Genomic DNA, 27809 nt, shown 5'->3' with positions numbered 1-27809 from the left:
CGGGGGATGATGGCAGGAACGAATGGCAGGAGGGAGAGGAAGGTTCAGCTGGATGCTGGCTGGAGCTTGATCCCGCACGGGACGTCGGGCTGGACCTCGAAGGCCACCGATGCCACCGCAATCTGGTTCCCGCGTAGCAGCGGGTCGAAGCTGCGTGGTCTCAAAGCTGCGTGGTGGATTCAAAGCTGTGTGGTGGACTCAAAGCTGCGTGGTGGATTCAAAGCTGCATGGTGGACTCAAAGCTCATTTCCCATCTGCCGGATCTCTCTCGTGGGGGCGTTGCGTGACGGGTTCTCTCTCTGCAGAACTGCTCGTCGGGCTCCCTTACTCATCTGAGGTGGGGGCGTCGCACTGCGGGTTATATGACACGCCTTACCAAGCCATACCCACCGAGCCTGTGGTTGGTCGTTCGGGGCTCCACCCTTGATGACGAGGTGCGGGCTATGCCCGTAAGGTGGCTCCTCCCCCTTCTTCTCCGAGATTACCTCGTGGCCAATGGAGGCCGAATGCAGCAAACCCAGCAAACCTGGCACTTTGAAGATGCCATGGGGGCGTCGGAGGGACCTATCTTATTTAATTGATGCAACGCAATGAATTAGTGGACCACAGAGCCTTATACTGACATATATTAAGGACATAACTACCGAGGGGAAATCTATGATTTGCTACGTGTGTGCGATGGATTAACTAAGGGCGACCTTTGACCTTGATGCTACAGAGGGTGATATTTACAACAAGTTTTACATCAAATTACACACACAGTTCCCAAATCCTCAACAATATATATATATATATACACTACCGGTCAAAAGTTTTGGAACACCTCAATTTTTCCACTTTTTATTGAAATTTACGCAGTTTAATGTCTCAATGTACTCTGAAATTAAGCGTAGAACAAATAAACAATTGGAGATAACAAAAATAAATCATAGAATCATTTTGTTTAACAAAATTTTATTTAAATTGTTTGACTCAGAAAAGTAGCCACCTTTTGCAGATATAACCGCCGAACACACTCGTGGCATTCTTTCTACAAAGGAAATCAAATATTGTTCGGGAAGTTCTTCCCAACACTGTTGCAGAAGTTCCCACAAATGTGTTGCACTTGTAGGTTGCTTTGCTTTCACCCTTCTGTCCAGTTCATTCCAAACCAGCTCGATGGGGTTTGTCTGGATATTGTGTGTGTGTGTGTGTGTGTGTGTGTGTGTGTGTGTGTGTGTGTGTGTGTGTGTGTGTGTGTGTGTGTGTGTTTGTGTGTCTCCATGTGTTTGGTTTTTTAGATCTAAAGCTCAAAGGTCAAGGCTGCATAAAATCATAAATTTTCATTTTGTATTTTTTTTTTACTATTTTCGTTATTTTGAGAAATACGGAAGAAGAAGAAGAAGAAGAAGAAGAGGAAGAAGAAGAGGTCTGAATACAAACGGACAAGGATGGGCTTTGCATTTGAAGATGCTTTCTGGTTTAGCAGTTGCAACTGGTCCTACCATCACCCCCCACCCCAAACCCCCCCCCCCCCCCCCCCCCCACTCAACCCCTTTATTTAATTTCCGCACACGGTTAAAAACCACAATGAAATAAGCTCCACAAACTCTTAATCCGAACCAATCTTCAAAATTACAACTTCAGAATTGACTATAACAGTAACAGCTGTCCCAACTACTAAAACAGTGTTCTTTGCTAAAAACGTTTCATTCAAAAAACGCGTCTCCGAGCAGTTCCCATGGAAGTATGAATTAAGTTAAAAACGATTATTAAGTAATATTCAAAAAAACCAACGCCAGAACGGGATTCCCAGGCTCTCTTAAATAAATGCATATATACACTTACTTAGAGCCGGCGAAGCCGGTGTTGTGAATGAACGGCTGAACGCGTACGTATTATGTTGAAAAGCCAGATTTTGCTGGATCCCTTGAGAATTTCGAAGCTTTGACGCACCAAATCGCTCAATGGAGGCCGCCATCTTGCGGATGCGGAAGTATGCATAACAAATTGGAAAAAGTTAAATAGGAGTTTGTTTCACCTGTCTTTTTTTGATTCACAATCTTATGCACCTCTAATTTGTAATTAAAATACTTTAAGACCAACCTCGGCCCGCACGGGCCTGGTTATCTTCAATGAAAATCGTCACCAAACACCGGAACCAATGAGATTCGAGCATTTGAATAAATATTTCAAATACCAAATCGCTCCATGGAGGCCGCCATCTTGTGGATGCGGAAGTATGCATAAAAATTTGAGAAAAAGTTCAATAGGAGTTTGTTTCACCCATCTTTTTTTGATTCACAATCTTATGCACCTCTCATTTGTAATTAAAATACTTTAAGACCAACCTTGTTCCCCGGGCCCGCATGGGCCCTGGTTATCTTCAACGAAAATCGTCACCAAACAACGGAACCAATGAGATTCGAGCATTTGAAAAAATATTTCAAAAAAGCTTATTCCGCGTTTCGGAGGCTGAAAACGGCGTCAAATATTCTAAAATTGACGAAGAATAATTTTTAAGAAATCTCGCGGCCGTAGGGGATAGTTTTTCACGGCCGGAAATATCTGAAGTTGAGACGGAATTCACCGAATTAATCAAGAAGGAAATTTTATAAATTTTAATCTCATCCAGAATGCAAATGGTGTCATTTTGAACTAGGTACGGTACCTACTACACCTACCTACTACCAACTACCTAACCTACTGATACCATAGTGATGGGTAAAATAGTGGCAAGAGGCTTTGGCTTCGCCGGCTCATTGCGGCTTTGCAGTAGGGTACTCGTAAAATCGCAAGATATGGTAGATTTTGTCCGATTTCACTCCAGATTTGGACATTATTTAGTCTACAGCATCCAATCCTCATATCAGAATCCAGATTTTGATGATAATTTACGCTTGAATTATATAATGATAAATTTATCATGTTTCCAAGGCAAGGCACGTTTGAGTAGGCCGAAACAAAATGGCTGCTTAAGAACCCAGCTGGGTGCAGTGGGCTGACCAAGATGGTGGGCCGCCATATTGGTACACCACCACATCGTTTTTTTTTCTTATGAGCACCCCATTAATCATCTTCAAAAAGGATGTTATAACACACCCAAACATCCAGTTTTCATTCTTGAAATCTGTTGGAGGTCCATGTGTATGCATGCAAAGTTTGGGCCTGCTAGGTTTCATGGTTTTGGAGTTATGGAGGAGACAGATGGACAGATAGATGGATGGACGGACGGTCGGACACTGCCTTTTATTATTATATACTAGTGGGGTCACCCGTGGGGATCCCACGGACATGGACGTGTGTAACATTTGGACATATTGAGTTAGATGCTGCACCTGCACATGCAGTTTTACAAAATGGTTACTGGCAATTTATCAGATCCACAAATGATGTAATCTACACAATATATTTACTTCTGATAACATGTGAATGCATGTGTGTGCACATGGGAAATACAGTTTGACATGTGCAATTACATCTCATGTAAAATGTGACTTCAAGAGCTCAAATCCTCATCCTCACCCCCATCCCTCCAACATCACGCACACTGCACCGGGGAGTGGTTCACACATGGGGGAGAGCGCGTCACACACAGTGGAGAGCGCTTCACACACAGGGGAGAGTGGGTCACACATGGGGGAGAGTTGGTTACACATGGGGGAGAGTGGGTTACACACGGGGGAGAGTGGGTCACACATGGGGGAGAGTGGGTCACACACAGGGGAGAGTGGGTCACACACGGGGGAGAGTGGGTCACACACGGGGGAGAGTGGGGGTCGCTTTACTCCTCTCCCCTCATTCCTTTCCAACTCCTCCTCACTCCTCTCCCCCTCCCCCAGTCTCCTCTCCCCACCCCCAGTCTCCTCTCCCCCTCCCCCAGTCTCCTCTCCTCCTCCCCCAGTCTCCTCTCCTCCTCTCCCAGTCTCCTCTCCCCCTCCCTCAGTCTCCTCTCCTCCCCCCCCCTCCCCCTTACTCCGACAGTTGTTCCATTCAAAAAGGTATGGCAAATATTAGAGGTAATTGAACTTTTCTCTTGGAGCAACACAGTGTAAATCCGCGTCCTTGTCCTGTTCATTCATTGGTGAAATGTTTCGCAGAACAGTGCACGCATGGTGACGTCACCAGACTCGCACCACAATGATGATCTTCAACAATATTATCCGATACTTCATCAGGATTCATTACAGCTGCTCTTGTATATGTCTGCTGAGCACACATTACCTTCCAATGTCTTTGCTGCTCAGCATCCCGTGCAAGTCTGGGTTAACGTTCATTAAATATGTCGTTCTGTTCCCTCATTCTTTTATTCATTTTGGAGATACCATTTACAAATGCGAGTGGCGACACGTAAACGATGCTCCGCCTTTCTCCCCATGTGCAGAGTACCTAATTGTAACTTTTTATTGTGACTACGTTTAAAGAATGAAACATTCCGACTATATGAAGAATACAGCTCAAATGGAAAAGTCCCAAGGAAAAGGCTTTTGGGCGGTGTATAAGAACATTACATTACACCTTTCTGTCCCACGAAAACCAATGTTACTCTTTGCGTTACAGCATACAAAATGACATTTAAAAAAAATAAAGATTTCAAAGAAACTTATTTAAAGTGTACGTGGACATAACTTATAAAATAAGAACGAAAAGAAATCTCTCGGCAATTTCCCGTCTGTTTATTTATTTATTTTAAACGTGAATTACATGTCCATGCACACGTGAAATGGAGTTTGTTTATCAATCCTGGATGTGAGAACACGATTCAGCCTTGAAATCTCGTGTGAAAAATTAAAAACATCCATGGAATGAGTGGAGTGTTTAAACAGGATTACCTTTACTTCCGTATAATAATGATGAATGAAATTTAAACGAAGAAATATCTGTTGTGGCAGTTTCCCGTCTGTGGCGATACGTGAACGAAGCTCAGCCCCTTTCCCCACATTGTTCACTTTTTTGTGACGATTGTCATCAAATGGAAAAGTCAGCCGCGAATTTTTCATGTATCTCGGCATTTTCTCGTCTGGTATTTTCGGCGGTTTATGATATTTAAGCAAATTTCTAAAACTAGGGCATTGCCCGTACGTGGGTGCCCGTTCCTTGCCAAAAAAAAAAAAAAACGCTACCCGTACGCTCTACCCCGCCCGTACGCCCGTAAACAAAAAAAACAACGCTCTTCGCTTCCGCCCTTCGCTCTGACTGAATTGGGAGAAATAATGCGCATAAGAAATCGAATTACGTACCGTAATGGCGGTCAGCTCGTAACGCGCTCAGCTCCGCTCGTCTCACATCGGCCACGCCTACGCAACAAAGCGTTCTGTGATTGGCTGCCGGAAAGCGTGCTGCCGGACAGTCTTCACTGTCCGGAAGTTCGCAAATCGCAGTTACGATGAATCGTTTTAATTTAATCGCAGTTTGAATTCGTTTTAAAACATAGTTTAACGGCAACATAGTTTTCCAACGTGAAATAAATGAATACGCTGTCAAATGTGCCGTCCGAGGCAGAGTCTGATCGCCACGTTCGGCACACGTGATAGCTCGCTGCTCTCTGATTGGTTGAATCGTTTTTTGGACATAGCTCGGTAAGTAATTGTCCGATTAATATGAAACCTTGAAAAGGCACATCCTCGGGTCCCCAGCAATATACCTGGCAAGTTTCAAGTATATCGGACCCGTGGTTGTCGAGAAACAGCGGTCACAGACACACAGACACACAGACACACAGACACACAGACACACAGACACACAGACACACAGACACACAGACACACAGAGATTACTGGAATTATAGATAGATGTCTCAGCAATTTCCCGTGTGTGTGTGAATTTTCTCAATTATTGTCCAAACCGAGTGTAAAACCATTGATAAAAAATGAAATCAGATGGTGAATTAAAGTCGAGATAAAGCCGTGAAAGTTTCAATGGTCTTTATGTTATAGGCCTTTGAAAATGCATTTCGTTCGATAAACGGTAACTTTCATCAAATTTTATTCCTGTTTTTTTTCAACTGAGTCGAAAACCATGTTAGCGACTATGAAAAATGAAATGAGATATCGAATTAGAGTTGAAATAAAACTGTAAGAGAGAGCAAGACACCGCTGGCCTAACAAAAGAGGCCTCAAAGCTATGCAAGTAAACAAAATGGTGGATATTTGTTTTTTAAGCCCCTCCTAGACCGGGTGTAGCCACTCCCCCAGACAGACATTTCACAGACAGACAGACAGAATCACCTACGGAGATTATTATATAGACTAGTGGGGTCACCCATGGGAATCCCACGGGCATGGACGTGTGTGAGATTTGGACATCTTGATTTAGATGCTGCACATTAAATTTTACAAAATGGTTACTGGCAATTCATCAGATCCAGAAATGGTGTAATGAACACAATTTATTTATTTCACATAATATGTGACCCCTCACTCCTCTCCACCTGACACTCTCCTCTCTCCACCCTTACGCCTCTCCAATCCCACTCCTCCTCACACTCCCCTCCAATACCTCATCACACTCCTCTCCAATACTTCCTCACACTCCTCTCCAATCCCTCACACTCCCCTCCAATTCCTCACACTCCCCTCCAATCACTCCTCACTCTCCTCTCCAATTGTCCTCACTCTCCTCTCCAATCGCTCCTCACTCTCCACTCCAATCGGCCCTCAGTCTCCAACTCCTTGCTCCTCACTCTCCAACCCCTCGCTCCTCACTCTCCAACAGCGAGCTCCTCGCTCTCCAACCCCTAGCTCCTCACTCTCCAACCCCTAGCTTCTCGCTCTCCAACCCCTAGCTTCTCACTCTCCAACCCCTAGCTCCTCACTCTCCAACCCCGAGCTCCGAGCTCTCCAACCCCTAGCTCCGAGCTCTCCAACCCCGAGCTCCGAGCTCTCCAACCCCGAGCTCCGAGCTCTCCAACCCGTCGCTCCTCACTCTCCAACCCCTAGCTCCTCGCTCTCCAACTACTCGCTCCCTGCTCTTCACCCCATAGCTCCTCACTCTCCAACCCCTCGCCCCTCACTCTCCAACCCCTCGCTCCTCACTCTCCACCCCCTCGCTCTTCGCTCTCCAACCCCTCGCTCCTCTCCAATTTCTCGCTCCTCTCCAACCCCTAGCTCCTCACTCTCCAACCCCAAGCTCCTCACTCTCCAACCCCAAGCTCCTCACTCTCCAACTCCTCGCTCCCCAACCACTCGCTCCTCGCTCTCAAACCCATAGCTCCTCGCTCTCCAACCCCTAGCTCCTCGCTCTCCAACCACTAGCTCCTCGCTCTCAAACCCCTAGCTCCTCGCTCTCCAACCCCTAGCTCCTCCCTCTCCAACCCCTAGCTCCTCGCTCTCCAACCCCTCGCTCCTTGCTCTCCAACCCCTCGCTCCTCGCTCTCCAACCCCTAGCTCCTCGCTCTCCAACCCCTAGCTCCTTGCTCTCCAACGCCTCGCTCCTCGCTCTCCAACTCCTCGCTCCTCGCTCTCTCAACCCCTCACTCCTCGCTCTCCAACCCCTCGCTCCTCGCTCTCTAACCCCTTGCTCCTCGCTCTCCAACACCTCGCCCCTCGCTCTCCAACCCCTAGCTCCTCGCTCTCCAACCCCTCGCTCTTCACTCTCCAACTCCTCACTCCTCACTCTACAACACCTCGTCCCTCACTCTCCAACCCCTCGTCCCTCACTCTCCAACCCCTCGCTCCTCACTCTCCAACTCCTCGCATCTCACTCTCCAACCCCTCGCTCTTTGCTCTCCAACCCCTCGCTCCTCTCCAATTTCTCACTCCTCTCCAACCCCTAGCTCCTCACTCTCCAACCCAAAGCTGCTCACTCTCCAACCCCTAGCTCCTCACTCTCCAACTCCTCGCTCCCCAACCCCTCGCTCCTCGCTCTCCAACCCCTAGCTCATCGCTCTCCAACCCCTAGCTCCTCGCTCTCCAACCCCTAGCTCCTCGCTCTCCAACCGCTCGCTCCTCGCTCTCCAACCCCTCGCTCCTCACTCTCCAAACCCTCGCTCCTCACTCTCCAACCCCTCGCTCCTCGCTCTCCAACCCCTAGCTCCTCGCTCTCCAACCCTAGCTCCTCGCTCTCCAACCCCTCGCTCCTCACTCTCCAACCCCTCGCTCTTCACTCTCCAACCCCTCGCTCCTCACTCTCCAACCCCTCGCTCCTCACTCTCCAACCCCTCGCTCCTCACTCTCCAACCCCTCGCTCCTCACTCTCCAACTCCTCACTCTCCAACCCCTTGCTCCTCACTCTCCAACCCCTAGCTCCCCCGCTCTCCAACCCCGAGCTCCTCACTCTCCAACTCCTCGCTCCTCACTCTCCAACCCCTTGCTCCTCACTCTCCAACTCCTCACTCTCCAACCCCTCGCTCCTCACTCTCCATCCGCTAGCGCCTCACTCTCCAACCCCTCACTCCTCACTCTCCATCCCCTAGCTCCCCCGCTCTCCAACCCCGAGCTCCTCGCTCTCCAACCCCTAGCTTCTCTCTCTCCAACCCCTAGCCCCTCGCTCTCCAACCCCTAGCTCCTCGCTCTCCAACCCCTCGCTCCTCGCTCTCCAACACCTCGCTCCTCGCTCTCCAACCCCTAGCTTCTCACTCTCCAACCCCTAGCCCCTCGCTCTCCAACCACTCGCTCCTCACTCACCAACCCCTCACTCCTCGCTCTCCAACCCCTAGCCCCTCGCTCTCTAACCCCTCGCTCCTCACTCTCCAACCCCTCGCTCCTCACTCTCCAACCCCTAGCTCCTCGCTCTCCAACCCCTCGCACCTCTCTCTCCAACCCCTTGCTCCTCGCTCTCCAACCCCTCGCTCCTCACTCTCCAACCCCTCGCCCCTCACTCTCCAAAACCTCGCTCCTCACGATCCAACTCCTCGCTCCTCTCCCTTCTCATTCATTTTGGAAATGGAAGTTTCCATGCAACGCATGAATTGTCACGATCCTCAAGAAGAAGTGTCTCATAATCATCAAATGGCAAGTAAATTACATTGTGAAAATTAAAGATTTCCAATAAACCTATTCAAAGTGTATGCGCACTTAACTAATGACAAAAAACGAAGAAATATCTCTCGGTAATTTCCTCAAACATATTTTAGTTTTTACTTCTGGATAATAATGTTGAATGAAATAACAACGAAGAAATATATGTCGTTTTGTGACGACTGTCATCAAAAGTAAAAGTAATATATCTTAACGGAAAAGAAAAAGCGAATTTTTAATATATGTCGCCATTTTCCCAGACTGTTATTTTAGGCGGTGTATTTTCGTGTATCATCGTGGCGCGATTTTAAAAAATATATCTCTGCATTTTCCCGTGTGTGCGTGAATGTTCTCAATTATTTCTGACACCGAGTCTAAAACCATCGATAAAAATTAAATCAGATGGTGAATTCGAGATAAAATCGTGAGGTTGACTCAATGAATGGGCTTTATTTTACAGGCCTTTGAGAATTCATTTCGTTCTATAAATGGAAACTTTTTTGGGATTCTCTTCCCGTTTTTTTTCAACCGAGTCTAAAACTATGTTAGCGACTATTAAAAATGAAATGATATATCGAATTAGAGTTGAAATAAACCTGTGTGAGAGAGAAAGACAGCACGGGCCTAACTAAACAGGCCTCAAAGCTATTCGAGTTAATAAAATGGTGGATATTTGTTTACATGAAGCCTCTCCAAGAATGGGTGGAGCTACTGTCTAAACGGAGTAAGCCACACCCCCGGACAGACAGACAGACAGAATCACCTTCGCCTATTATAATATACAGACTTGGCATTTAATATGGAATATTTTTTTGTGGGGGTGAACTTACTTTTCAAGATAACTTAGAACCAAAAGTTCATTGGAATTATGTTGAAATTATTCTAGATTTTGTTAATGTGACCTTTAAAAGAAACAAAAACCACATTTGACATTTCGAAGCAAATAAATTGATCCTTGAAAGTGATGTAAACTGATATCGAACTCAATTCATGGACAGTACTGTGTTAAACTTCTGTGCGTTTTCCAGAAGTAGCTCTTTATTTTGCACATTAGCCAAAAAAAATTTCAACAAAAACAAAAGCTAAATTATGACTGGGATTACGGACAGTAAAATTACAGTTCAGTACTTCGTGTAACCCCTACGAGCATTCAGGAGAGCATGTACACGTCGAGGCATGCTGTTCACGAGATTTGCCAAGGTTTGGACAGGAATCGCTTGCCATGCAGTGACAATAGTCTGCTGCAATTCACGCACAGAGGTAGGCTGCTGGTCCAAGTTGTCGATTTGACGCGTTAATTCTGCCCACAAGTTCTCTATTGGATTCATATCCGGGGACATGGCAGGCCACTCCATATGCTCTACACCATGGTCAGCAAGAAAGTGTTGGATCATGCGAGCACGATGAGGCCGTGCATTGTCATCTTGGAAGACAAAGTTTCCTCGAAAGGCTGCACGAGCAAATGGAAGCAATGTTTCTTCCAGAATGACCCTGTACTTGAACTGGTTCAGGTTTCCATTCAGAACAACCAGGTCAGTTTTGCCCCCTGCATGAAAAGCAGCCCAAACGGTCACCCCACCACCTCCAGCTTGGACTCTTGGCACTATACAATCTTCGTTGTGGGCTTCATGCACTTGTCGGTGCACTCGGACGCGGCCATCTTGACGATAGACCAGAAATCTAGACTCGTCACTGAAGGTCACGTGATTCCAGTGCCCTGGCTGCCATTGACGGTGCTCTCTGGCCCACTGCAATCGGTGCTGGCTGTGTTGTCTGGTCAGGCGTGGCTTTCTCAGGGGATGCCTGGCACGATAGCCTGCTTGAACCAGTCGTTGGTTGACTAGCCTTCTGGATACAGGCACATTTGTCAGTTGCTGCCACTCAGCCCTAAGCCGATTAGCTGACTTGGTACGGCCATTGCAGACTAATCGGTGCAGCTGGCGATCATCTCTCCTTGTGGTTCTGTGGGGACGTCCTGGCCTCGGTATTGGAGTAGGGACACCCCTCTGAGCATTTCGTTTCAGGATCTTTGACACCTGACCTTGAGTGATGCCATACTGCCGAGCAATAGCACGCTTTTTCATGCCAGAATTTTGTAAAGCCACCACTCCATGACAAACAGCATTGTCAAGTTGACGGACCATCTCCAGAGGAAGCGGCAATAACTTTTGTAGAGGTGCAGCAGTTGTTTTCCACTAATACAGAACGCAACAACCCTTATATACCCGATTGTGAAGCCAATCGTCAAATGTACCTGTCCTTACATTTTGTCACGCCACCTGTGATATAATCCTGTTATTCTTGCTGCGAAAAACAATCAGTGACCTGGTTCTTTCAACAAAGACATCACCGAAGGGTAAAAGAAACTCACCAGATTGATATACTGAGTTCAGAAAGTAAACCCAAGTCAAGGAAAAAAAAAAATTCCATATTAAATGCCAAGTCTGTAGATATTATTGATGCTCCGAAGCATCCAGAGCATTATTAATTATAATGTGTAGCTGTGCTGTATATATTTCCAGCTTCAGATTTTTACATTATCCACAAAGACTGCTCCTGGCTTGATCACAAGCACCACCAGATGTATCAGAGTTTCCTTATTACATTTCTATTGCCTGCACAGCCTGCACATTTTGTTCCAATCACCCTGTGCCGCATGTCGAAGGAAACATCCAAAAAAGATCTCAGTAGCTGCAGTAAATATTAATGATTCCGGTAGACCACAAACGGGGATTTTTTTTTTTTTTTTACTTCTTCCTGCAGGAAATTCGATTTGTCCATTTTGCTGACAAAATTGCCGATCTGAAAAATGTGTGCAAACAGAATAAAAGGAATATTTCATTTTAATGGTTATTTCTCATTGATTAGGTGAGCGGAGCGGTGTCGTCTTCCAACTTTATGATGCTAAGTTTTATTTCTGGAGGGATCTGATCTGACAAAATCTTCAGCCTCATGTGGTGCCACCAGGAGGCATGGAAATGCACCATCCTTCTCTGGAACATTCAGCCAGCTGTCTGATTTGCAATGAGAAATTGAAACATACTTTTTATCCGTTTGGTTGCGACCCTGGCCAAATACCTTGAATTGGTCAAGTATGGGAGAGACCTCCCCTCCTTCTCTGTATCTGCTGTGGAACCGCATGAGGCCTCATGATCTCCGAGCGTCCAGCTGAGTATCAGATCTGATGATCGAAAGCAATGCATTCGAAGCGATAATTGGTTTGTAGAACAGCAGCACTCAAACCAGGTTCTATATGGATATGTATGCTTTTTGCAGTTGCTTCTAGTTCCTATTCAACAATCATCTATCCACAAGATATATTGCAGAACAAGTTTTCAAATGATTATCATTTCACAGGATGCTGGGCCTAAAACTATGGGCCAAACATGAACCTGGCAGGTTTGGGGCTTTTCAAAGAGAATTGTGAAGATGATGTCTCAGATCTCTTTTGGAAGCACAGACAAGAGTCGCTAACAATCTTCTGCAAAGTCACACTTTTCCTTCGCCCACATATGGTGTGAAAGCGGGTTGGGGGTAGGAGGACAACATGGATGTAGCTTTGATGTCGTTCCCAGAGATCCATTGAAACCTTTTTCTTGAACGCCTCGACGTTCGTTATTGTCTGTGGAACTCTGCAGGTCTCCTCACAGCGGCTCCTGAATATCTGATGTATTGTCTTCCACCGGTGATGCTTTGTAAATTGTGACAAATTAGCGAGCGAGGCAGCAGGTAGCTGGCAAAGATTGGCTTTCACCTGGAAGTCGGTAATTAAGTTGAGTTACAACAGAATTCAGGGATAATCAAGTTCAACAAGAAGAGCATTCAACCCCTGCATGCTTTACCCCTTCGGTATACTCATACGACACACCAAAGGTATGCAGAGGTTCTAAACAAGTGTGCACACCTCTCTACCAATCTCCTCCTCTGACAGGTGATGGCCGGCCGGCCATGCCTGACGTTCGATTGGAGCTGATTTGGATAGGAATTTATCATTTGTTCAGGGTGTCGACAACATGGAGTCTTCTATATCACCAAATAATGGTAGCAGACAGGACACCCGGTATCATTTCTGGCTGAGGGAGGACGCACTCTGTTATGGGACACCCGACCTGCAAAACACCAATCCGACAGTTTGTAGTCAGGTAGGAAATAGAACCCAGATAAGATATCTCAAAGGTAATTGAGCTACCTCTCCACCATCCTGGCGAATTGGAGAGAAAATTCTAGATAATACCAGGAAACGCAACCCGGTCTATTCCACTGATTGGTTACAGCCACATCTCATGACTTCCTTTCATCTTTACTAGTAATTCATGGATCTGTCTGGAGACTCTCAGGTAAGCAACCTCATCAAATGATGTCATGAGACACTGGAACCTCACATTGCATATTCACAAACAGACTCACGCAATGGTAGTTACTTCTAGGATATTCCTGACTATCTTCTAACCGTTATGGAAATGCTTAATTTTTCACTCAATCATTGATTTTCAAAAGGTGGTCCATATGAATGGTTTGTGCTCCCTTTCCCTCCCTCCACCACCCTTCCCTCTCTACAGACCCCCCCATACACACACTTTTCCCAAAAGCCAGTTTTAACTTTATTGTCCCCCGTCGCACCACGGAGCGAAAGGTGGACTATGGTTTTCCCCTCCGTCCGTGTGTCCGGCCGTCCGTCCGTCCGTCCGTGCGTGCGTGCGGGCGTGCGTGTGTGCATGCGTATGTGCGTGCGTGCGTAAGCGAAGGACCGCATTCGAATTTGGTGTGTGGGTGCAACCCACGTCAAAATCCAAGATGGCCGCCGCCATGTATGTCTGATGCCATGTATGTCTTAACCTTGTGAGTGGAATATCTTGAAAAATAAGCAAAGTACCAACTTCTAATCTGGTGTGTGGGTGTGTCTAGGCATAAGGAAGAACCCTATTGAAAATTGGGTCGCCACATCAAAATCCAAGATGGCCACCACCATATATATGTCTGAACCATGTGAGCGAAATATCTTGAAAAATAAGCGAAGTACCAACTTCTAATCTGGTGTGCGGGTGTATCTACGCATAAGGAAGAACGCTATTGAAAATTGGATCGCCATGTCAAAATCCAAGATGGCCGCCACCATATATATGTCTGAACCTTGTGAGCGGAATATCTTGAAAAATAAACGAACTACTAACTTCTAATCTGGTGTGTGGGTGTATCTACGCATAAGGAAAAGTGCTATTGAAAATTGGGTCGCCACGTCAAAATCCAAGATGGCCGCCGCCATGTATGTCTGAACCTTGTGAGCGAAATATCATATCATAGCATGTTTTCTGCGTCTTCCACTTTGTCAACTCACATCACTTCCCCGACGGGGGACCGAGGCGTAACGCTTGTTTGAACTATTTGTCATGGCAAGGGATAGCATATGCCAACATGGCTATGTGATGGTTGCTTGTCCAGCTGGGCCCGTTAGCACCAAAAGACAGGCATGTTGTTTTGAAGCCCTGGAATCAGTCCCAAAGATCAATGGTACTTTTAAAGAATGTTTTTCAAGCATCACTGCAGGCATTTATAGTTGTGGCAGATGCACAAAGCTTGAAAGGTGTTATAACACTTCTTAACGAACATAATCCCATATCCTATATGCACCATACTCCATTATAAAGCGTTGGTTCTGCCAAAGCAGTTTCTTGGAAATGGTCATGCTGGGCAGTTTGCCATCCCTCTCCCAGCAGTAGTTAGGAATTTGTACTTTGTTCGATAGCTCGCCTACTCTTTGTGAAGGACACTGTGGGATCTTTAACATCCGCCAACTAATGCTAGCAGACAGGACACCCAGATGAATCACCCTACCGGTGAAACACCAGGATGGCAGTTTATAGCTGGGTCTGGATTCGAACCCAGGCTAGACACCTTATAGGCGAGTGTGAGTACCTCGAGGCCATCATCAGCCCACATACCGTAAGCCAATTAACAATTAAAAAGATTTTCACCCAAAATATTATGAGTCAAGTGGAATCCTGCTACTTAATTGATCTTCCACTTGTTTCTAAGCCATGTGCATGATTAATTGATTAATGCTGAAATGTTTTCATGGAGAGAACTATATGAAACTGGAAATTAAGCAAAGAATCCTCACAGTCCTGAGACCATGATAGCGGAGGATCATATACCTACTTCAAAGCTTTTTTTTCCACTGCCACCTCTAAATTTTGTTCCAATAAATACTGTCAATCATGGGAATCTCCCTCGGTGAAGCTGAATCTCCTGGCCTTTTACTCCTGGATTGCAGATAGAATGGTGACCTTTTACCACCTCCTTTATGGTATTGCACCCTCTGTCCTTTCTGCGTTCTGTCCTCCACCAACCCCACCCCAAATTCCCCGAAACTCTTCCCCGAGATTTCTCCATAGTGCACACATTCTACTAGTAACCAACTTATGGTAAAACTCCCAAAATCCAGGCTCACCTTTACTCATTTGTTCCTCTTTTATCTTGCCCGTGGAACCGATTTCCTCAGTCTGTTTAATATCATTCTTCCCTCAAGGGCTTCAAGATGACTGCTCACCTATTCCTTAGGTCACCCTCATTCATATTCTTGATATTTTATACCCTTTTTAACCTTATCCACGCCTACCCCCTCTCTTCGCAGCTAATTACCCCAGCCTCACCCTTTCCATTTTACCTGCCACATGTCCCAGGTCTACAAGAGCTCTGCATGGTTGTTGTTGTTGCGGTTCTTGTTGTTTTTAAAATGTGCACCCATTGGTTGGACAGCTGTCGGACCCCACCCATATTTGTCGCTGGATTCCACTCAGCATGGCTATGGCACCCAGCCGACATATGGCCACCATCTTAGTTTTCTGGTGGGCCTAAGACATCAGGCCGGTAGGCCTCTGCTGATTATGCACTGCCCTGGTTCCGTCAGATTTCCATTGGCTTTGCTTGAGTCGAGTGTTGTTCATGATAAGGTACCCCAAAAAATCGAATCAACGTCGAATAAAAAAAGTTATGTAATTTTTGAACGGCCCCATATTGGGGTTAAACGATCCTTGGCCATGTGACGAATCAGCTTGTTCTGATATAACTGTGCCAGTCATGGGTGAGAGGTGTCGAGTTAATTTTTTAATAGCGCATTAATTGTGTATTTCCCAATCACACTGCTCATCTTTTAAGAGTGTTTTAAATGTGAGTGTCATAATCGGTCGGTTTTTTTGTTTGTTTGTTTTTTTTGGTATACAAGATCGAGGCTCATGTAAGAGCTAACATTAAATCACATAAAAACAAACTGACACATAAAACATATGATAAAGGGAGCGGGAGACAAGATGGGGAGAGAGAGAGAACCACACAAGTACAACAGCAGAGAACAGAGACAACGGGAGATCTGTGGAAGGGAGAAGGCTTGGGGGGAGGCGGCATTGGAGGGGGGGGGGGGGGGAGGTGGGAGAGGTATAAAACACATGGACACTGCTACGACTTCCAGGAAAGAAGTTGATATTTCAAAAAAGTGGACCTGGGGTGAATTAACGGGGGTAGAAAAGATCAAGGTTTTGGATGGGGGAAGATAAGAGATGGTGGAGGACAGCTGTTTTAAAGACCTGGAGGGAGGAGTGGGATTGAAGAGAGTGAGGTAGTTTGTTCCAGAGGTGGGGAGAAAGAGGAATAAAAGAGTGAAGGTGAGCAGAGAGTCTTGATTTTGGCAGTTTCACCATAAGAGGGTTGCTGGCAGATATTGTGCGACCTGAAGGAATATTTGGGGGGGAAAGCACAGACACAGCTGGGGGAGCTAGGCCGGAGAGGAGTCGGTAGAAGACAGAAAGACCACCAACCTGCCTGCGATGAGTGAGTGAAAGGCCCTCGGAGTTAGCTTCATCGCGGGAGATTCCAATGATTCTGAAAGCTTTGGTTTCAACAGTGTGAAGCCGAGCTAGGTGTGAGGCAGGAGCACCAGCCCAGAGGAGAGAACAGTATTCCATTGAGCTGCAGATTGTATGTGGTGTTGTTGAAATCTATTGTTGAAAGCCTTGTATGTGGTGAGGAGCTCAGGTGTGCCAAGGAAGGACTTCGCACGACGGAGTATGCCCAGTCGGCGACTGGCTTTGGAGGCCAGCTTGAAAATGTGGTTTTCCCAGGAAAGATCATGGCAGATAGAGACCCAAAAGCTTGAGTGACAGAGAAAGTAGATGGGAGGGTTGTCCAGTCGGTCTTTTTGGAGAGACATAGTGAGAGTATGAGATTTGTCAGGATTGAAAAACATGTTCCACTTGTTTGACCAGTCTGTGATTTTGTCCAGATCTGCAGAGAGTGAGGAGGCTGCAGACTGCCGATCTGAGGGATGACGTATGGAGCGGCCGAGAGTGCAGTCATCAGCAAAGAGATAGAGAGGATTTTCCAGAGAGTCGGAGAGATCATTGATGAAGACCAGAAAAAGCACAGGGCCCAGAACACTGTCTTGGGGAACTCCAGCCTGAACAGGAAGGGGAGATGAGAGAAATCCATTCAGGGCCACAAGTTGACTAAGACCAAAGAGGAAGTCTGCAAGCCATGCATGGAGATTTCCATGGATATCATAGGAGGAGAGTTTGGTGAGCAGAGCTGGGTGCCAGACCGTATCGAAGGCTTGTGATATGTCAAGGGAGGCAGCTCTAATTTGCTGTTTGACATTGAGGACCTCTATCCATTGTTGAGACAGCAGCATGTCCAGAGTAGAATGAGCTGGTCTGAAACCAAATTGATGATCATAGATCAGGTCATTGGAGAAGAGGAAGGATTTGATATCCAAAGCAATTATGGATTCCATGACCTTGCTGATTATTGGGAGCAGGCTGATTGGTCTGTAGTTGCAAGGATCTGTTTTAGCACCTTTTTTTGTAAAGTGGTAATGTTGGCTGATTTCCAAGCTGATGGCAGATGACCTTGAGCAAAAGAGAGGGTGAAGAGAACAGAAAGAGTGTGTGAAAGAGCGGAAGAGCAGGATTTTAGGACCAGTGGCCTGATGCCGTCTGGTCCAGTTGCAGAATCAGAGTCGAGGATTGACAGAAACTTCACCTTGTCAGGAGAGAAGGACACAGAGTCCAGGAGCAGCTGGATATGACTAGGTACGGTGGGTACAGAGGGGGACGGGTTTGGGACACAAGCTTTTTGGGCAAACAGAGTTGAGGCATTCAGCTTTTTCACGCGCAGTCATCTGTGTAGCCGTTTGAGGTAAGGGAGGGGGTGAAGGGGGAATAAACACCAGAAACAGTTACTGGATTTTGTCGCACATTGTGACCACATTGCGGTCCTTCATGTTATTCAATTTCTGCTTTATTCCCGGTTATCCCTTTCTCTTCATTCAGTTCCCTTCCTGCTGTGTTTGAGGCCGTGTCTACCTTGTTCACCTCCTGTCTCCCCCATCCTCTTGTTATGATTCTTCCCCTCACCCATTCTTCCTCCAAGTATCCCTCTGTTATTCCTTGTTGATTTGTTTCCCTACTTTACACGCTGTGCTTTCTCTTCTGTATTCTAGCTCTTTCAGCAGCCTCGACTATGTATCCAAAAGCTCGTGTACGATCAGCTCACTCACGCGCACACAAGTGGGATTAAAGTCTCCTGGTGCTACAAATGCCGGGAGAGTTTCTGTAAGTCCACACGGAGCATCCTGCATCTTAAAATGACGAATTTGGGATTTGAGCTGTTAAAGCCGTATTGAGAAAGTTACAAACCTTAATAGCAGGGTGATCATTAAGGAAGGACAGCAGAGCAACTCCTCGAAATCCGGCATACACTGCATCGCTCCCCAATAGCAAAGCAAGTATTTTGGGCTGGCAAAGTCTCCACCGGAAATCAATTACGATATAAAATATACCACATGGCTCCGAATATTTGATGCAGAGGATTTATGAGGTCCAATGTTCTTGGAAGACTTTACAATATCCTTGTGGATGTCACTCAATTTGATGATGTCTGAGAGGTCCTCTTGAGAAAGAGCCACTCAAGGTTCGATTGAGGAAAACCTTTTAAAGGACTCTGGAGTTGGCAGTCATAAAATGTGTTTATCCAGACACATTCCAGTTCCCAACATTAGATCCACATAAAAGTTGAGCTCTCTGACCTTACCCCTTCCTTCGTAATCCGCTGCCACTTTGTGTAAAGTCTTGTCTTCAATGTGTATTCTATTTCATCACAATCCTTACGAGTCAATGTCTCGAACAATGGACACGGTTCAAGGCAAGGTCAAGTTCTGAAAGTCAATCTTTGCATTAAAAGCTTATCTCTCACTTTCTTTCCACTCATTCTGCTCTCTGTATGTGTCCCTTTTTGTGTTGATCCTTTGTTGTTAAATTTAACTTTTTCTGTATAAGAAAAGTTGCAAAGCATCGAGTTTGGTAACATGTGCTTTGTGCTACTGATGTCACAGCTTCTTATACACACCTGCTGTCCAAACGTCCTCCTGGTTAACAAACATGGGTTCCAAAATTGACTTTTTCTCTCTAAGAGCGAGGCTCATGGAAGAGCAAGGTTAAGTTGAAAGTGGGATAGTGAGGTAACAATTTGGCACAACCAGCAGGTAAAACCACACATCTCTGACTCAAATATGATAGGTGACTTGTGGAGGCTTGCGTGAACCTCCGCCCAACCACACCCCTCACAGAATGAAAGCAGAACATTGAGTGGAATATCACACCTAAAACCCCAGGTTTTACAGGTGAAATTACATTTTTCAAACATCCACAGCTGATCCAGACAATAATACCAATTGTGTGTATTATTTACCATATAAAACACAATGTCAGTTTGTGTGTTTGTACAGATGTCTGTCCCCCTTCATAAGGGTACGTTTTACAGGCCAATCTTTTGACATGATTGTTTGTTCACTACGGTCTATTTTTGAGGATAACACAAACTCAAAAAACATTTTACATAAAAGAGTTATTATGTTTCTAATATTGGGAATGTAGATGGTGGCTTGCAAACCGAGCCTCAAGGGCGGTGTACAGAAGCATTTTTTAATGTCAATAAATACAAGGCACAGGGAGGTAAAATGCGCTGCACATGATGTGCAATGCTCTGAGTAAAAGGCGTGTTCATTTACATCCGTAGGATGTCTAATAAATAAAACTAGAACGACACTCTTCGACGTCATAACATCGACTGATACGCCTCCGCCCACATTATTACATCATTATAATACTCGTACCAAGTTTGCTTTAAATCCATTCTGTTGTTCTCAAGTTATCAAATTTTTACCGGACACGACCTCTGACCTTTGACCTTGGCACCCCAAAATCTAATCATGTAATCTTCACATCATTTTTCATATCTGTACCAAGTTTATTGAATTATATCCCTTTAGCCATTCTCAAGTTGTAGACCTATTATAGACTTTGACCTTTGACCACAAAGTCTAATGACTTAATCTTTACATCATTATACAGACTTGGCATTTAATATGGAATTTTTTTTGTGGGGGTGAACTTACTTTTCAAGATGTCTTAGAACCAAAAGTTCATTGGAATTATGTTGAAATTATTCTGCATTTTGTTAATTTGACCTTTAAAAGAAACAAAAACCACATTTGACATTTCGAAACAAATAAATTGATCCTTGAAAGTGATGTAAACTGATATCGAACTCAATTCATGGACAGTACTGTGTTAAACTTCTGTACGTTTTCCAGAAGTATCTCTTTATTTTGCACATTTGCCAAAAAATTTTTTAACAAAAACAAAAGTTAAATTACGACTGGGATTACGGACAGTAAAATTACAGTTCAGTACTTCGTGTAACCCCCACGAGCATTCAGTGGTACAGCTGCCACTCAGCCCCAAGCCGAGAGCACGTACACGTTGAGGCATGCTGTTCACGAGATTTTCCAAGGTTTGGACAGGAATCGCTTGCCATGCAGTGACAATAGCCTGCTGCAATTCACGCACAGAGGTCGACTGCTGGTCCAAGTGGTCGATTTGACGCGTTCATTCTGCCCACAAGTTCTCTATCGGATTCATATCCGGGGACATGGCAGGCCACTCCATATGCTCTACACCACGGTCAGCAAGAAAGTGTTGGATCATGCGAGCACGATGAGACCGTGCATTGTCATCTTGGAAGACAAAGTTTCCTCGAAAGGCTGCACGAGCAAATGGAAGCAGTGTTTCTTCCAGAATGGCCCTGTACTTGAACTGGTTCAGGTTTCCATTCAGAACAACCAGGTCAGTTTTGCCCCCTGCATGAAAAGTAGCCCAAACGGTCACCCCACCACCTCCAGCTTGGACTCTTGGCACTATACAATCTTTGTTGTAGGCTCCATGCACTTGTCTGCGCACTCGGACATGGCCATCTTGACGATAGACCAGAAATCTAGACTCGTCACTGAAGATCACGTGATTCCAGTGTCCTGGCTGCCATTGACGGTGCTCTCTGTCCCACTGCAATCGGCGCTGGCTGTGTTGTCTGGTCAGGAGTGGCTTTCTCAGGGGACGCCTGGCACGATAGCCTGCTTGAACCAGTCGTTGGTTGACTAGCCTTCTGGATACAGGCACATTTGTCAGTTGCTGCCACTCAGCCCTAAGCCGATTAGCTGACTTGGTACGGCCATTGCGGACTAACCAGTGCAGCTGGCGATCATCCCTCCTTGTGGTTCTGCGGGGACGTTCTGGCCTCGGTATTGGAGTAGGGACACCCCGCTGAGCATTTCGTTTCAGGATCTTTGACACCTGACCTTGAGTGATGCCATACTGCCGAGGAATAGCACGCTGTTTCATGCCATAATTTCGTAAAGCCACCACTCCATGACAAACAGCATTGTCGAGTTGACGGACCATCTCCAGAGGAAGCGGCAATAACTTTTGGAGACGTGCAGCCATTGTTTTCCACTAATACAGAACGCAACAACACTTGTATACCCGACTGTGAAGCCAATCATCAAATGCACCTGTCCGGACATTTTGCCACGCCACCTGTGATATAATCCTGTTGTTGACTTCTTGCTGCGAAAGACAATCAGTGACATGGTTCTTTTAACAAATAAATCACCAAAGTGTAAAAGAAACTCACCAGATTGATGTACTGAGTTAAGAAAGTAAACCCAAGTCAAGGAAAAAAAAATATTCCATCTTAAATGCCTCGTCTGTATATACCTGTACCAACTTTGAATGAGATCACTTCAGCCATTCTCAAGTTATAGACCTGTTACGGACTTTGACCTTTGACCTTTGCCCCCAAAATATAATCAGTTAATCATTACATCATTATACATACCTGTTCCAAGTTTGAATGAGATCACTTCATCCGTTCCCAAATTATCGACATATTACAGATGTTGACCTTTGACCTCTTTACCCCAAAATCGAATCAGCTCATCTTTACATCATTCTACATAAGTGTACCAAATTTGGTCACAATACCTTCACTGGTTCACAAGTTAGCACGGTAACAGGATTTTTACCTAACATGACCTTTGGCCTTTGACCTCGTGACCCCAAAATCTAAGCAGTCCATCTTTACCTCATAATACATACCTGCACCAAGTTTGACTAAGATCCCTTCAGCCGTTCTCAAGTTATCGCGGTAACGAAAACCTATCACAGACGGACGGACGGACAGACGGACGGAAAACCTGAAAACAATGCCGCCGGCGATTTCGTCGGCGGAGGCATGAAGAGATATATGCACGCCTGTCGCTAGGCCGAGGCTTCAGACTTTGGCACGCTCACGAGGCTGCACCTTTGAATAAACTGTTCCAACCCGTCATTTTGACGGGATTTTCTCTAGTTATAAATATTCAACAATGAACACACCCCAGCTAGTGTACCTGCCCAGAAAGGCAAGTCTCAGGTCGAACGTCGACCACCTCATGGTAACCATTTGGGACTACGCTGACTGCTGACATTATGTTTAAGGTGTTAAATACCCACACACCTCGATGGGAGAGGGCAGGAGTCATGTGACTCGTATTCGTATTCATCATCAAAATAATCATTGTCATCAGGTATGGGGTCTGTAGGTGATGTCCTTAAATTCCCGATCACTCCATCACAGTTGATTTCTATACTTGGTGTCTGCATGTATGATGAGCAGGTGGCATTGAATTGCTCGACCCACCAATCATTGTCTACCTTAATCTTAAATGTTCGTGTAGTATCAGCCTCTACCACAGTCTTTGGGAACCCATTCCGTTTTCTATTAAAAAAAAATGCTTCTTACATCTAATCAGCAAAGCTCTTGGAAGAGTTTGAGCAGATGACCTGTTGTTGATCATGTGCTCAGCTGCGCAAGAGAAGATGTGTTCAGGTTGTGCTGTGATTATTCCATGCAGGATTTGTTGATCCATTCATATGTCACTGAATTTCGTCCTGGAATACAATGAGTGTGTTTAATAAATGTCAAAGTCTATCTTGATGAAACTCTTAGACTAGTTTTGTTGCTGTCCTCTGGACCTGCTCGACCTTCTTGGCATCTACCTTGAATCTGAGGTGTCACAAGATGTTACCATATTCCGGGTGTGGTCTTATCAGAGCCTTAAGGTATAGTGTCTTCCTATTCAGGTGAGTGAAAGTTTCCTTCATTATGGCATGTTGTTGGTCGGCTTGGTTGACAGCGGATGAAACATATTGATGGAATTTGAGTTCCATGGTTATGAGGACTTCCAACTCCATTGAAGTCCTTGCCTGTGGTATACCGTAGGTGAAACCAAGGAAGGATCATTCCTGGGATGAGCGCTCGTGCTTCAATTGAGTGCGGTCTCATGGATCGTGCGAGGCTATTGCTGCCACTATGTTGTATCACCTACCTTCTTGTGTGAGGTCCATTATTGGAATCAACATTCTGTGTTTTTGATACACTTTAGTACTTTCGACATTTTAGTGTAAACTTACCAAAACTGTTACTATAAACTGTCCTGCAAGAATCTCACAAGTTTTCCTATAGGGTGTAAAGGATTTTGGATGGACTCGAGAGGATTCCTATGGAATATCTTGGTAAGAACTATAATACCACGTTTACACTACTATTCAAGTGTGTGTTCCATCTGTTTCTATTTAATCCAGGTGTAATGAACAGTGTTCGACTCCATTTTGTGTTTATGTAAACACGTGTGAGTTACTTTAAACACACTATTGAGTGGACGCGTCCGGCATCTTGTGGGCTCACAGTTTATGTAACTCGAACCTGCACTCACCTGCATGGTCCCACCACATTACAGCACTCTTGGGTGTTCCACAAGAGTAATTAAATTGCATTTCTTCGACTACAATTTGTATTCTACCTCAATCATCAAGAGGGTTTTAGTCATAGGGCTAATCAAAAGGTTCTAAGAAACAGTTGAAGTAATCCCAGAAACACCGTTTTTCCCAACACACACACACACACACACACACACACACACACACACACACACACACACACACACACACACACACACACACACACACAAGCTGGAATTCTGAATGTCCACAAGTGGTGAGACTAGTTAGCGTGGATAAAGCATTTATTTGGACAATAAATCCCTATTGTACACCGCACCTTTCCTATGCCATCTCCAGGCGCTGCAAATCGTCATTGCCGGGCACCGAAGGGGGCTCGGCAGTGACGCACGCTGAAATGGAGTACTCAGTTTTCACTCTGGTTGTTTGTTTGTTTGTTTTCTTGCTTTCTTGTTTGTCCGGGCGATATCTCAGCCATCCTTTGAGCTAGGAAGCTGAAATTTTGGCACAGCAGTGAGAAAGCCCTTTTTCAAAAACAGTATTTTTTGTTTTTTGATTAATCAATTAATTGAGGAGTTATTTAATTATTAGCGATTAATTAAGTACTTATTTAATTAATTAAATTTACTTTCTCTTCTGACCATTAACTCAGGCACCTTTTGAGTTAGGAAGCTGATATTTGGACATGCCAATGACCGGGTGATTTGGCTGCAAAGGCTATTTTTGATTTATTAATTAATCAATTAATCGATTAATTATTTAATTATTCGATTAATTACTAAAACAAAATATATAAAAATTCAGTTACAGATTCTGGTGAAATGGTGGTCGTTTATGTGTTCTATGACCGAATTGATTAATAATTTAATTTTTTTAATGATTATTATTTATTTATTTTCATTATTAATCATTTATTTATTTTCTTTCTCATTTGGCCAATATCTCAGGCACCTTTTGAGCTCAGAAGCTAATATTTGGACATGACAGTGACCAAGTGATGTGGCTATCAAGAATATTTTTGATTTATTGATTAATCATTTAATCGATTAATTATTTATTGATTAATCAATTAATTATTTAATTTTTTATTAATGACTTATTTAATTAAATTTCTAAAAGATACATCTGCTGATGAAGCACTAGTGGTTTAGTTATGCGATTAGCCAATTGATTAAGCAAATATTTTGTGATAATCTTTTACTGATTTTAATTATACAATTAATCAATCAAATATTGTACACCTCTCCCTCCCAATGCAGCCTCTATGAGCTGCACTGCGGTATTGCCGGGCGCCTGAGGCGCCCCGGCAATGCCGCGCTGTAGGATATTTAATTATTTGGCATGGGGGCGGTGTACTTTGAATGTATCTGTACTTGTTTTCTTTCTTGTTTGTTTGTTTTCTTGGTTGTTTGTCCGGGCGATATCTCAGCCATCCTTTGAGTTGGGAAGCTGAAATTTCGGCACAATAGTGAGCAAGTACTTTGCCAAAAACTGTATTTTTTGTTTTTTGATTAATCAATTAATTGATGAGTTATTTAATTATTAGCGATTAATTAAGTACTTATACATTTCCTTTCTCTTCTGCCCATTATCTCAGGCACCTTTTGAGCTATGAAGCTGATATTTGGACATGCCAATACCACGTGATTTCGCTGCAAAGGCTATTTTTGATTTATTGGTAAATCAATTAATCAATTAATCGATTAATTATTTAATTATTTGATTAATGACTAAAAAAAATTTTATTTTTAAGTTACAGATTCTGATGAATTGATGGTGGTTTATGTGTTATATAAGCAAATTGATTAATTATGTCATTTTTTTATGATTACTATTTATTTATTTTCATTATTAATTATTTATTTATTTGCTTTCTCATCTGGGCAATATCACAGGCACCTTTTGAGCTAGGAAGCTAATATTTGGATATGACAGTGACCAAGTGATGTGGTTACAAAGGATATTTTTGATTTATTGATTAATCACTTAAACGATTCATTATTTATTGATTAATCAATTAATTATTATTGTTTTTTTAATTAATGCCTTATTTAATTAAATTTCTAAAAGATACATCTTTGGATGAAGGACTAGTGGTCTAGTTATGCTATTAGCCAATTGATTAAGAAAATATTTTATGATAATCTTTTCTTGATTTTAATTATGCAATTAATCAATCAATTTATTGCGCACCTCTCCCTCCAAATACAGTCTCTATGAGCTGCACGGCGGCAATGCCGCGCTGGAGGATATTTAATTATTTGGCCTGGGGGCGGTGTACTTTGAATGTATCTGTACTTGTTTCATTTAGGGTGATGGGAGAAAACCCACTGATCCATACTGTATAGTGCCAAAGCTTTGCGTGCTTTTCACAACTTAGGACAGACCAGGAGCCTTCACACACCGAAAATTTGAACAATAGCAATAATCTATTATTTAACTCCACAAATAGTAAGGAGGATGTTAATAAATGAACAAAACACAGGACGGGCCACAATATGAGTTTTGACGGATGGCCAACAAGCACACTGCACACACAAACCCGCTGTCTACCCCATGGAGGGGAATAGTCTAGTGGCCAAATTGGCTGCCCGGAGCTCCTGCAGCACCCCCCCCCCCCCCCCCCCCGCCCGTTAGAAAAGGTTAATTGGTACCAAATGATAGGTCTACATCTCACCTTTCAGAAAATATATGTTGCACAAGTAGGTGAGTGGTTAACTACAAAGATATGTGGCAAAAAATATGTGACCGAAAATGCAAAATTTCCATCTAAAAATGTATAAATGTACAATTTTTAATAAGGGACCTTAAAATCAACCAACTATGAAAATGTATAACTTTCACTTTATAATGGCAATACTTCAAAAATATAGTTTTCCTGATGATATTTCTGCCTGAGTTTGGTTGTTTGGCCTAATATGTGCTGGAAGCATGGCCATTGCATATGTATGTATCCTTCATGCCCTCATTTGTTATACAGAGTGAGCCTGAAATATCGTCATTTTTGAAATTTGTGTGAAGGAAATAAAAAATTGTATTTCAAAACAAATTCTCACAAGAAAGTGAAGTACATAACATGCCATTTATTTGTGGAAAAGAACATCTAGGAGATGCGCACCATTTCGTCTGACACATTCCTCCAATCTTGGACGCCAATTATTCATGACGTTCTGCAACATGGCCACGTCAATATCATTGATTTCACGTCTGATGTTTTCCTTAAGTTCACTAAGAGTTTGTGGACGGTTGACATACACTTTGTCCTTTAGATATGACCACAATAAATAATCACATGCAGGCAAATTGGGTGACCTCGCTGGCCATGGAATATCGCCGTTTCTGGAAATGACATGCTTTGGAAAGAGCGCCCTTACAGTAGTCATGGACACTCTGGTGGTGTGGGAGGTTGCACCATCTTGCTGAAACCACGTCAATGGGCTCACTTCTGCAAATCTAAATCAGTAAAAAATAAAAATAATAAAAATGCATGTTATGTACTTCAATATCATGAATGAATTTATTTTGAAATACTATTTTTTATTTCCTTCACACGAATTTCCAAAATGACCATATTTCTGGCTCATCCTGTATATCCTTCATGCCTCATGCCCTCAGTAACCAGGGAGAATTCCCAGGATATATGTTGATGTCTGTGTGTGCTAAAATCCACATTACATATGCACATATATACAACTGACAAAAAGGCATA

This window comes from Myxine glutinosa, chromosome 4, assembly GCF_964187855.1.
Source record: "Myxine glutinosa chromosome 4, kmMyxGlut1.1, whole genome shotgun sequence".
In the NCBI taxonomy this organism is placed as follows: Eukaryota; Metazoa; Chordata; class Myxini; order Myxiniformes; family Myxinidae; genus Myxine; species Myxine glutinosa.
Note: the sequence above shows the minus strand (reverse complement) of the source record.